General features: G+C 41.1%; 1 long non-coding RNA gene across 6 annotated transcripts in view; it reads left to right on the top strand.

Annotated features, from left to right (window-relative positions):
* The window catches only part of LOC138685703 (uncharacterized), a 351,799-nt gene that overhangs the window by 148,204 nt on the left and 191,403 nt on the right, over positions 1-12,192 (top strand). For all 6 annotated transcript variants that reach the window (XR_011325089.1, XR_011325091.1, XR_011325092.1 and 3 more), the window contains one exon: positions 1,474-1,587. This is a non-coding gene — a long non-coding RNA (uncharacterized lncRNA). The remainder of the gene's footprint in view (positions 1-1,473; positions 1,588-12,192) is intronic.

Genomic DNA, 12,192 nt, shown 5'->3' with positions numbered 1-12,192 from the left:
GAAGAATGACTAGGGGGTAGCCATAAATCCACCTGTTGCTCTAGTCTTAGTGGTATTAGACCATAGAGAAAGCATCAGTCTTTTCCCTTGCACTTTATTTGTGCTGGGCCATGTTGGTATGTGGCATCAGTTTTATATGGAGAATCCATTAAACATATCAGTTACTGTGAGTAGCTACAGAGAGACATAATTTTTGGATCATCCAGGAATATAAAGACCATAGTAAAGAATGCGTGATACAAAGTGGTACTGAATGATGATGTTAATACGACTAATCCATCATGAAAATAACATGCAAAATTCTGCTGTAACAAACCTTTCTGAAGTCAGTGCAAGAGAAAACACATCTTGCCAAATGCAAATGTCTCATTCAGACCTGACATTCAGCAGTTACAATGAGGTACAGTTCATAATTTCTGCTTGTGTTGCTCTGTGGAATTTGTGTGTGTTGATCTTGACCTTGGATTTGCAGATAAGCTTGAGAATGGTCAAAATATTTAGTGCACAGAAATGGAAAACTCTTTCAGCAATGCCTTTCTTCAAATGTATGCATGATTTAAAAAATACACTCAGAACTTTTAAGTTTACCTGTTACAGGCAGAGAGATGATTCTTATAAGCCTTTTGCAAGAAACACACTACAATGAAACACAGGGAAAATGCTTTTATGGGAAGACAATACTGTTTTCATTTTTGACAATTAAATAAAAAAAAATCATCCACTTGTGTCCCTTGCATCAGCCTGTGACTATGCAGCTTTCTGCAACAACATTGGTGCTGGTGATATCATATCTCTAGCTCCACCATTTATCTTGGTCTCTAGTGACTCCTCAGTGCTCTCCAGAACCTGGCCACCAAATGTTTGGACAGAGAAAAATGGACAGCTTTCCATAACCAAATGTGTGATTTTTCATTCACACCTTCCATAAAATCACATAGTTTGGGGCTCCACTATGTCTTTTCCCCCTTGCATCCTATTCCTAAGTCTCGAGTGCCTTAGGAAATAATTTCAACACTCTTCTGTAATCCTAGCATACTATTCCTTCAATTTGTCTCAAGTATTCCAGTTTTGTATTTTTATAGTGCAGTCTATAATTTGGGCTTAGCATTTTTTTTTATGTTGTACAGAATAATGTGTCAGCACAGCACTACAAGAGAGCTCTATAATTACTTTAGGGATCAGTGAAGGATGACCAAGCATGTTTATACATGCTTCCTCTTCAGCAATAGGAGAATCATGAAGGTGTACGTAACAGCCTGCATGCTTAAAGCAACATTCACACTCAATTGAAATAGTACTGAATGTTACTTAAGATGGCAGCATGCAGAGGTACCTACTGGGCTTGAAATTTGTCATAATGTTTTGTTGCATTTTCAGCAAAATTTCTCAACTTATGATTTTACTGTACTCTAAAATTTTGCTCTGCGTATTCTATGACAGTTTTAGATTCTGACCTGTGCTACCTTTTTTCAGGTAAGCTCTGTGGAAGAGTCAGGTCCAGCACTACTTGATGCAGCTGCCAGAGGCAGGAAACAAAGTTTCTTCAAGACCACTATGAGACTCAGCTGATTCTGCTTCATATACAAGGTATACTTCCTTATGCTACCTTCTCTAACAAATAACAGCATGTACATTAAAAAACCCCAACATTACACAAACCTTTTCTCTATAGAGCAGATGAGGAAGAGCTAACCATTTATAAAACAGAATTAATATTTTATTTAGCTTAATATACTAATGGAAAGCCTTTCCTTGCAACTGTGGTGGGAAGAGAGAAGAAGTGGTGACTGTTTGCTAAAGGGGCTCTTTGACACTCACTCACTTTGTGCTTGGTTGGCATTGTGCATTTTAGGTTAGACAAGCCAGCAGGTTTGTCTTTGGGAAGTTTAGGAATTGCTGACATACATGCTGTGTCTATACTGTTTTTTAAGGGCAGCTCCAAGGTCTCAAGGCTAGCTTCACTGATAGAGTTCAGTGCAAGAATGACTGGAGCACACCCAAGAGAGCAGGTGCCTGAGTGTGTATTAGCTCATCTGCAGGCATGCTTGCACAGGCTGTGCACATATGGGCAGGACATGGAGCATGCAATGCCCACAACCTGTTCTGAACTTTCTATTTCACTGTGCTAGAGGTGTAGACGTGCTGCCTCTGCTTTTGTGCCAAGAACACCAGGAGAGGGCCAACAAAGGAAAAGGTCTTGGAGTACTGTGGATCAGCCTTCCCAGCGCAGACAGCACAGGCTGGGGTGTTTCATTTGCCCTGGTCCTGATTCTGGAAATACTGGGCTAGCTTCTTCAAGATGCCACATCTCCTCCATCCACTCTGCCAAATCTAAGAGGTCAAATAGCAAGAACGTCCAGTAAGCTGAAGATTCCCCTGGGGCTACTGCACATGGTGGGGAGCAGACCAAAGTGGAGCCATTTCTAGGGTGGGGGAATCATAAAGAACTGCTTTGTATTCTCCCAAATGGAGCTGAAGCCAGAGCTTATTAACTGCAGCTGGAAAACTGATTCAGAATAGTAACATGTCCTTTAGTAAAAGCATATGATATCTGTGTCAAAACCAGGTCTCATCCTTCTCTTTTAATGCCTCCAGACTGTTGTGATTAGTTTGAAGTACATTATTCCATAGACACTAATTTCCCTGGGTCTACATAAAGACACATCTTTTTTTAATAGTTTTAAGTGTCCTTATTACATATCCCCCTGGCACTGAACGCTGCAGGCCTTCTGTTCAACTCCAGAGGTTGCTTCTCGGGCCTCCCAAACTGTCTGCAGTTTGCTGGCAGGTTTCACCTAGTTATACCCTCTGGGGACAACAGGATGGTACATTAAAGAAACAGGCTTAGCAAAAGAAACACCCACACAATTAAAATGTAAAATATGACAGATCTATATTAAGCATCAGTTTTTTGAGTGAAGTCTGACTATGGTCTTGTCCCTGGGTTTGGTTTAAATCCCCAGGAAAGACTAAGTGTCTCCATGTTGCCCTCTGGCAACAAATGGACTCCTTTCAGCTGAAGAATTTCCCTTTGTTAAACAGTCTTTGTCACTGGTCACATGGAGAGAACTGCTGTTTTAACTAATATTATCTCAGCCTGTGTATTTAAGCCCTCACCCATGGTATGTTTTTGCAGATTATGTCCAAAGCCAGACACATTCTGTTGGTGGAAGGCCCATTGCTTCCTTCAGCAGTCCAGGTGAGGGATTCTGGATTGTTTGATCTCATGTTTCTGGACACCCCTGCCAGTGTCTAAGTCCTCCTACCAAATGGATGAGTTAATTTCCCAAAATTTCTTTCTTTCTTTTTTTTTTTTTTCCTGAAAAGGTACAGATAGCATTCACAGAGACAAATGAAATTCACAGGAACTGTACAAAAACAGTTCCGCAAACTACTGCAGTCTACAAATAAAATTCTTACGGTACTTAGTTGCTGGATGCTCATTTGATGCACTCATTGCTCTGCTGGGGATGTAAAGCAGCTTTGCTTTTGTTATCTAATGTTATGGTGACAGAGATGAGCCTGCTTCTGTAGGCTTCTGCCCTAGAACTTCAGCCTGGTTGCCTTATTCACCTTGCACACATCTGTGTTTAACCCTGAGACTTCAGAGATGCACCCACAGCTTCCCCTGCCGTAGTAGGCTGCAGTTTGCTGGAAAGTACTGAGAGAACTTATTTGAATTTCCTGGGCACGAACCTTCAGGACAATACTGCACCTCTGGTAGTATGCAACTGGGTGTTGCCTGCATTCCCTCCTGTACGGCGTTTGGGTTACTAGCAGAATGAATTACACTCACTTGAATTGTTAGCCCCTTGGCTTCTTTGCTGCCACCAACTTGGCTTTAAAACATTGTCAGGCTTTAAGAAAAGGGCTGTTTGTTTGGATGGGATCCATTCCTGAGATGACAGTTCAGTTATGATGACTTTGCTATAAAGACAAGCATAAGGAAGTAGATTTTTCCTACTTCCCTTAAAGTCTTTTTATACAGATACTGTCTGTCCTCTTAAGGAGGAAAACTAGAGAGGTAGTGTTAAGAACACTCATGCTAGAAATGAAAGGTGGAGAAGAGTGATCTTAAATCATAAATGCAAGGGTCTGTGTGGCAGACTTTGTGGTGTGGAGGACATGGTAAAGAGACACTGGCATTCTGACTGTGAAGATTCAGTTTCCACTGCAGATTTGATTAAATTGTAAATCTTTCTGTTGTGGTAGATGGATTCTGCAGAAAATTTCCATACTGGCTGATGGGATAATGGATTGCTTTGAAACCACAACTTTCTTTGGAAACACAAGCCTGACTTTACTATTTTTTCACTAGCTATCAGGAGCTTAAGACATTGATTTGTCTGCTCAGGCTGATTACCAGAATGAAAAGATAGCCTAAATTCTCTATGGCTCTGTCTAAACAAAAGTAGTCTGACCTAATAACATGTTTCCTCCTTTGTCTGCATGCTAACTCTAGAATTACATTGTTTTTCTGTGCTTAGCCCCAGGATGTGAAAATTGTCTCCCTTCCCATGTGTTTGCTTGAGCAAAATACAACTTGACAAATCTCTTCCTTGTTTAGAAATTCTAAGAACTGAAGTTTAAATATATTTCCCAAGAGGAGGATTTCTTGTGCCTTCCTTTCTACTGTCGTTCTACCTGTCCCTTCCCTGTCCTGATGTTTAAAAGGAGCTTATGCATTTTAATATTTTCCAAGTCATGCAGAGATAAAAAAAAGGGGAAGAACATGCAGCCGTGGCAAACCTCAGAGCTGCTGAAGTTGTGTGGAAGGCAAACAGATGTAAAGCCTGGTCTTACCACCAAAGGCCCTAGGGAAGCTGGAGAGCCATGTGAGGAAAGGGCTATGGTGTTTGCTTCTGATGGAATTTGGTGATGTGCCTGTCCAGGGCGGGTTGTCCAGGAAGCAGAGGAAAGTATTCATCTGTCTAATGTTGCCATGAGGTGGAGCAGTGCTATTTCTGTTTTACAGATGACAAACTTGAAGACAAATGGAGGTCTACACAAAGGCTAACTGTAGTCACTGAACACCAAAAAAATGGGCTCCTTTGTCTGGAGAAGCCTGTCTGTTTCCACAAGCTATAGGAAAAACAAAGATTTGCTTAACTATGGCCAACCTTTTGTGAATCTCCTCTACTTTCACCCTCTCCCAAAGAGTGACTTTTTCTAGGTCATGCAGAAATGATTAAATAGTACCTTGGAGCAAGGAATGTCTCCCATTTCTTACAATCGCCAGGCTAGCATGCTGGCCACTTGACCATCTTTCCTGACTATTGTTCAGCCACATGTAATCATTAAATAAAGTTTTCCTGTAGATATTTATGTAGAGTGCCTGTGGTACTTCAACAGAAGCAACTGGCAGTAAAGTCTCTCTCAAATCACTCTGTTACCACTGACTCCAGACTTCTTTAGGTAGTAGCTGATAAAGTTCAAAACATTAATTTCCACCAATAAACAGGAACTGGAAGCCTGGGGAGTTAATAGGGCTTTTTCATCTCAGCCTAACTCTCTGATCTAATTTCAGATAGCAGGAAATATGCCAACTTTAGCCGCTAATTAGAGTTACTCTTTGGAGATTATTTGTAGCAGACCTCCAAGCTTCTTATAACAAAAATGCACTGACAGTCCTGCCAGCATAAATATGTTAGGTGTTTGTAGCGTAGAGGCCATTTGAATCATTCAATGAATTGTTACAAAGAACTTTAAAATGTATCAAACTTCACAAACAGTAATTTTATCTGGAAACCATGGTTCTGTATTTCCTCAGAAACAGTGAGTATGGTAACATTGCTGGTTTTGTCTCTTTTCTTGCAAGTGCTAAAAGCTTTTAAATAATAAAGGATGGGGTGATATTGGTGATTCCATTTTATTTTTCATTTGTTCTTTGATCCTGTTTTCAAGAGTGCTCTTGGTACCATGTTCTGCTGAACTCTGGTTATATTCACTTGGAATCAGGCCTCTACTCCACCCTAGAATACCTCTTGCTCTCAGAGAAAATAAGGTACTCTTTCATCGTGACAAGGGATTCTGTCCATAATCCTCTATTCTCAGAGAACTCACTGCCCTCACAGTGGGCTTCAGCTTTCTCATGAAGTCATGCCTCCCAGTGTAGCTGTATTTTTTACTATTCAGCAGAAGAAAAAGATACAGAATCTGACCCAGAGTAATGAAGAATATGAATAAGTGTGTGGTGGCAGAGGTGTGATTATAAGATTCCTTTTATTAATGTATTTTCCTCTTGTAGCACTCATATTTTATGCTTCTACCTCACCTTTCATTCAAGGTTGAGCTCTTTTATGTTCAATTTCTGTAACGTCTAGGCAATAGTGGCCACAAAGCAGTTTATAAAATGAACCAAGCCTCACATTACCCCTTTGAGAAATTCCCTGAGCTTTATAGCGGATGTGAAGTGATGAGTCAGTGAGAACAATGCTGAGAACAGAACCACGTCCCCACTTCGACTACTGTCCATTGCTCACTCATGAAGATGGAAAAATGTGCTGTTACTGATTGCAACTCCTCCTTCCATGCTTTTTAAAGAGCCCTGCTGAGGAAAACATAGTTCTTCTGAAGCAGTGGGGAAAACAGTAACCCACAGGAGAAAGGGAACATGCATGTCCTAGACCTTTGTGTTTCTAATGTATTTTTTTCACCTCTGTTTGAAAATGGTGTCAGAATGCCTTTGATTGTGTATTCCTGGGTACTTTCTCTTCCTTTTGCCTTCTCTAAACCAGATTCCCTGGCCAGTCTATAGCTTCCAGGGTGATTTTCACATCACTAAAGCTGAGAACTACAGTGCATCACAGTTAACTTGGAAAAATGAGGATATGAACTAACTGAAGGACAATATGCTTGAGATATCAGGAAGCATTGTCAAAGCAAAATATTTTGATTTTCAGGCTTTTGACTGTGGAAATACTTAATTTAGTTGAAAATCCATTTTTTTTTCAGCAAAGGTATTGTGGAAAAATGTTGTCCAGCCCAGGCCTGTGCCCTCTTTATTTTCCTTTTAAGTATATCTAAAGAATTTCTAGTAGTCTTTTTTTCTGTGTGCATCTTGCATTTAAAATTCATGTCTTGTTTAACCTGAAAGTCTATGGATGACTGGAGAACTGGAAGAATGACAGAGAAATCATGCAAGCAAAACCAAATTAATTTGAGAGGTGAAATGGGTTTTATTTTGATTCTCCATTGCCACTCAACTGTATGGCCATTTACACTTTCATGACATGCTAGTACTGATATAAAATGAGAGAGGGGTTCTGAGTAGGTAGTGTTTTGTTGCTCTGCCCAGTAAATTTAGTAGCAGATTTATAAGCGGTAGATTGTGTCATTGTGGAGGAACAGCTTAAAGCCACAGCTCCTTTCCTCAGTGAAATGAATTTACAACAGCTAAGAATCCCAAAAGTTGCAATCCACTGCTGAGCTTATGTACCCTCTTCCTCTGAGCTGTTTCAGTGACCAGGCTGCCTGCCAACAGCTTTGCGTCAATCAGACAACTACGGTGATCTTGAAATATTTAAGTACTGCTTCAGTAGTTGTCTTCTCTGTCCTGCTCCATATTAATACAGCCTGGCAGTCCATGCTGGAGGGTGGCTGAAGAGCTGTGAATCCCTGTGTGGGTTGTGAATGGATCCAGGTCTGCAAATGACTATGCAAAACAGAAGGCAGTAGAGTATCTGGCCCTTTGTTCTTTTTAATTAAGCTCTATAGGAAGAAATACCTAAAGAGAATGATTTAAACACTGACCTTTAATGCAAGGATAGAAGAGCTGCTAATCTAAGGGCAACTGCAGAAGCATAAGGAAGGTGTATACCGATATACCTAGATTATCAAAAAGAAAAAAAAAATCAGGCAGAAGATTGTAACTTTGTTTTGTTTTAATTCTTACGAAGGACATGACCTTCACTCCTTTAAACCACTTTAAGGCAGATATGCAGATTTGTTGAAATAAAAAACTCAAGAATGGAAAACTTGCCTTTTCTTCATCTGCAGATGTGCATGTAAGCACAGCAGGAAATGTAGCTGTGGCCACATGTAAGGAAGTGACCCCAGCTTGCAGTGCTCAGAGGTGCAATGCCACCTGCCAAAGCTGTGTCCCAGTGTGACAGTTGGCCTGCAGCATGCTTAGGAGAGAATGGGGAGAATGCATGGGGTGAATTATCTCCTAGTGCAAAAGGTGGCTGTGTACAACAGAGGATGCCATGGTGCTCCCAAGGGAAACACGGTTAGGAAATTTAAATAAACAGTTGCTTGGTCACTTCAGAAAAGACATCAGTGAAAACATTTTCTTTGAAAAAATGGTATGTGGGTGGCTTGGCCAGCAGCAATATTTTGGTTTTGTCTACTGTAGGGAAGTATTTTTTTCCCAAACTCACCCATCCAGCTTAATTTAGAGCAGATTTAAGTTACACTGGGGGTAATGTTGGTATTAAAAGAGTGCCAGGACTGTGGAGGTGAACTTCAGCAACACTGTGTGTTAGGTATTGCTGAGAATTTGGATCCCAGCAGTAATACATTAGAAATCTGGTGTAAGGAGCCATAATTTTCACAGTGTGAAATGGAAAATCAGGGAGAAGTGAAAAGCAGTGAGCAGGACAGTGTAAAATAGCATATACACAAGTGACAGTGTTATCTTACTTCTTTTAGCTGTCTCTGATGTCCCTCCCATTTTGCATATAAACTTGCACCTACCTATTTTCTGACTGTTTTATTCCATGGAACATATATCACGACACATGATCTGTCTGACCTATTAAGCTGCCTCCCTGAACTGCTGTAAGCATAGGCATAGTGGTGGGTGGATACCCTGGGATCACTAAAAGGTGTTGCCTAATGTTAGGATTAATGTATTTTAATCAATAGTATATATCAGATTTACTTCCAAGTGTCTGGACAGCCTGATATTTCAAAAACAATCATCACTGAAGCAAGCTTTGTGTGCTACAGGATATTTAACTCATCTTAGTTTTCAGAAAGTACTGAGCTTACTGGGTGGGATTCAGAAAGAGAGAGTTTAAAAAAGGAGACAGGAGGAGCTCAATTTTGCAGTCTTTAATTTCCAGAGGCCAAGCTATGGGCATGGAATGCTGAACTGTAGGTCAAGCTCTGCTGCCTCCTGAAGTGTCCCCTAGGAGCAGCAAAACCCCCAGATCAGATCCAAAACTTCCACCAGACCGGATCCAAAACTACCACTAGTTGGAAAGCCAGCTGGAGATACATAGTATACAGAAATGCAGGGGTGCTGAAGTGCTCCACAGTAAGGTATCACCTTCCACTCTGCACTCCTAGGTGAAAGAGTTAATTATACAAAACAGTGACTATAAAGTGCAGGTGTGGAGTTTGGGTATTCATACAGTGAGACGGGGAAAAGCAGCTCTCAGGATTGGATGTACTTGGATGTACAGGGATGCAGTACTTGGCATTTTATCTAATACTCATTTTCAGTGCCTCAGTCTTGTGTCCTTTTGCACACAATCCCTGAAAATTCAACCCTGCTTTGTTTTCTTGCTTGAGTATAAGAAGACAGAGGTTTCCAAATGCATTTCTGAAACTTGAGTGGGGAAACAGGTTGCTCTGCAGACCTGTTCAAGGTCTTGAAAGGGGTGTTAGCTTAACTTTGCTCACAAAGCCAAGGTGCCAGGTCAGCAGTCCAGTCTGTGTTAGCACTCTCTGACATCAGGGAGGAGAGAAAGGCTTCTCCTTGGGCATTTAGTTAGCCTCCTGCTCCGAATTGCCCTCAGGAGCCTGCCTCTCTCATGTCATTGCAGAGAAGGCTAGGGAGGCTGGCCACTTTACTTAAGAGCCTAAGCTGGGTCCCAACATCCCTTGCTAACCACTATTTCCCACTGCCTGAAATTGCTGCCAGCCTGTGTTCAGCCCACTCCTGGGCAACTGGGTACCTGAAAGCGGCACTTGGCTGCAGCTCAAGATCTGGGCTCCTGAGTTCAGTTCAGGAGATATATCACTGCAGTAGATGTGATGTTATGCTGCTGAACACAAGTATCACGATGACAGGCTGTCATCATGGCAGTGTTGTGCTTTCACAGACCTTGAGACCTGAACGGCAGCAGCTAAGCACAACAGCCTGTGGGGAACGATAAGCTAAAGCCCTCATTTATTACGGTTTCCTCTGAAATCAGCTATGCCCCTGCCTGGTGCTCAAGCTGTACTTCTGCATTATCTGCCTCTCCACACAGAGGAATGTGGCAAATGCAAAATCCCTGCTCCATTAAGATCTTTGTCAGGCTCACACATTTGAAAGATCTGGAAGAGACAATCTCAAGCTTCAACATTTTGTGTTAGTGCTTAACAGCGGGTCCTTAAGGCTGTTGTTACCCCTGGGGTTCAAACCAAGGGGGAACAGATTGGATAAATTGAGTTTATTCAGGAAAGCTCTTGAGTTGTTTAAATTGTGGGTACCAGCCCATACTGTCCAAATACACAGCGTTAATGGTCCTTAGAGAACAAAAATCAAAAGTTAATGAAAATATTTAATTTTCTATGCAGTTCGCTTGTACTCATGCTAAGCCCTGGGATTTTGAAGGCATCTGACTCCTCACATCCAGACAGACACATTTGAATTCTGAATAACTTAAATGTTTTAATCACTGTGGTTTCATTATAACTTAATCACTGCTGATAGATTTTTTGCTTCAACTACTTGTTATTAAAATGTTATATCAAAGAAAGAAATGAGACCATGTCTTTAAACAATAAAAAATGTCTCATCCCTTGGGCAGCAGTTAAGCAAACTTTCACCAGCTGAAGATTGGACTCAAAATGCTGAGCTCTTCCCCTGTTCTGTGTGCTGTTCAGTGATGGGGTTTTTTGCCAGCCTCCCACTGTCTGTTAGGTAGCTAAATCCTGAAAGATTTAAATTCTGCTTCTGAAATGCTGTGGGGAAAGGTTCCCTAGCCTTCTGATACAAGCAACCAATGTATTTATTGGTACAAGAGGTGAAGCAGAGGGGTTGATGCTGAACCCCCAGTAGTATAGTACGAGGTCTGCATCTGACTCAGCATGTGACCTTCTGAAGTCGCTTTGAGCCAGCTTCTCAAAGGTATGAAGGTGTCAGCAAGTTCTGCCTATTCCAATAATGCATTTGCTGAAGACTGTTACACCTATTCCCTGAGTAAAACAAGCCATACCTGCAAAATCCTTGTGTACCTTTGTAGCTGTATTTCTATCAATGCTTTTCTTGACCTAGGAATGTGGGTTGTGAATGAAGGGCAAGCAAAAAGGAAGGCACAGCACTTAACTTTTTATATTGCAAGAATTTCAAGTGTTCAGCCAACTGAAGGCTGCAGATATACCAACCTAATTGCCAAGAAGTTAGACGTATCTAAGTCCGTGTAATGCATTGGCAGCCAGCCTGTCTGTCATTGTTATTTTCACTGGCTTCAATATTCTGTATTGTTCACCACTACTAAGCAGAAGACACTTCTTTTCTGTACAGTGGTTGGTTGTAGCTTTGTGAGTTGTCGTAACTTTTTCTGTTTAAGAAGAAGAAGAAAAAAAGAACTTTGTATATGGCTCCATCACTGGTACAGCAATAGACTGTGGTTGGGGGCTTACTTTTTCAAAGTTCACAGAAATAAGGACCTTCCATCTGTAGAGTTTAGTTCTCCAGCACCTGTACATGTGTGCATGTTAGTGGACACACACATAAACACAAATATGCACATACTTATCTTATTTTCTTTACTGGCTGCTCAAAATGGGACAGTGTGGTTCGAGGCATGAAATTTGTTTTAGTCATCTGAAAATTAGACACGTAGTCTAAACCATATATATATAGTCAGGGCTTCTGTACTCAGTCGGGAGAGACGGTCACCTCCCAGAGATTGTTCATCACTTTAAGATTAATTTCAGGGAATGATTAACTTAGACTGGCTATGTGTCTTTCTGGTCATTAAAACTGGATGGAGTAAATCCCATCCCAAGTGGCTAAAGCAACTACACTGTGAAGTTGTCTAAATACCTTTAATTCTTATTACCATTCCTTAAGATATGATGATATGCAGCATTTCAGAGTATATAAAGTATAAAAAGGAAGCATACCAGAATTAGAAGCAGGGACTGGTGACCTTGAGAACAATACAGAGACACGGTCCAAATATGCAGAGATCAGGTCAGGAATGTCAAAGTTCACCTGGAGTTGAATCTGGCAGTGGACAGGAAGGGCAA

Source organism: Haliaeetus albicilla, chromosome 6 (assembly GCF_947461875.1).
Source record: "Haliaeetus albicilla chromosome 6, bHalAlb1.1, whole genome shotgun sequence".
NCBI lineage: Eukaryota > Metazoa > Chordata > Aves > Accipitriformes > Accipitridae > Haliaeetus > Haliaeetus albicilla.
The sequence above is the reverse complement of the archived record's forward strand: the minus strand, read 5'-3'. Positions and strand labels throughout refer to the sequence as shown.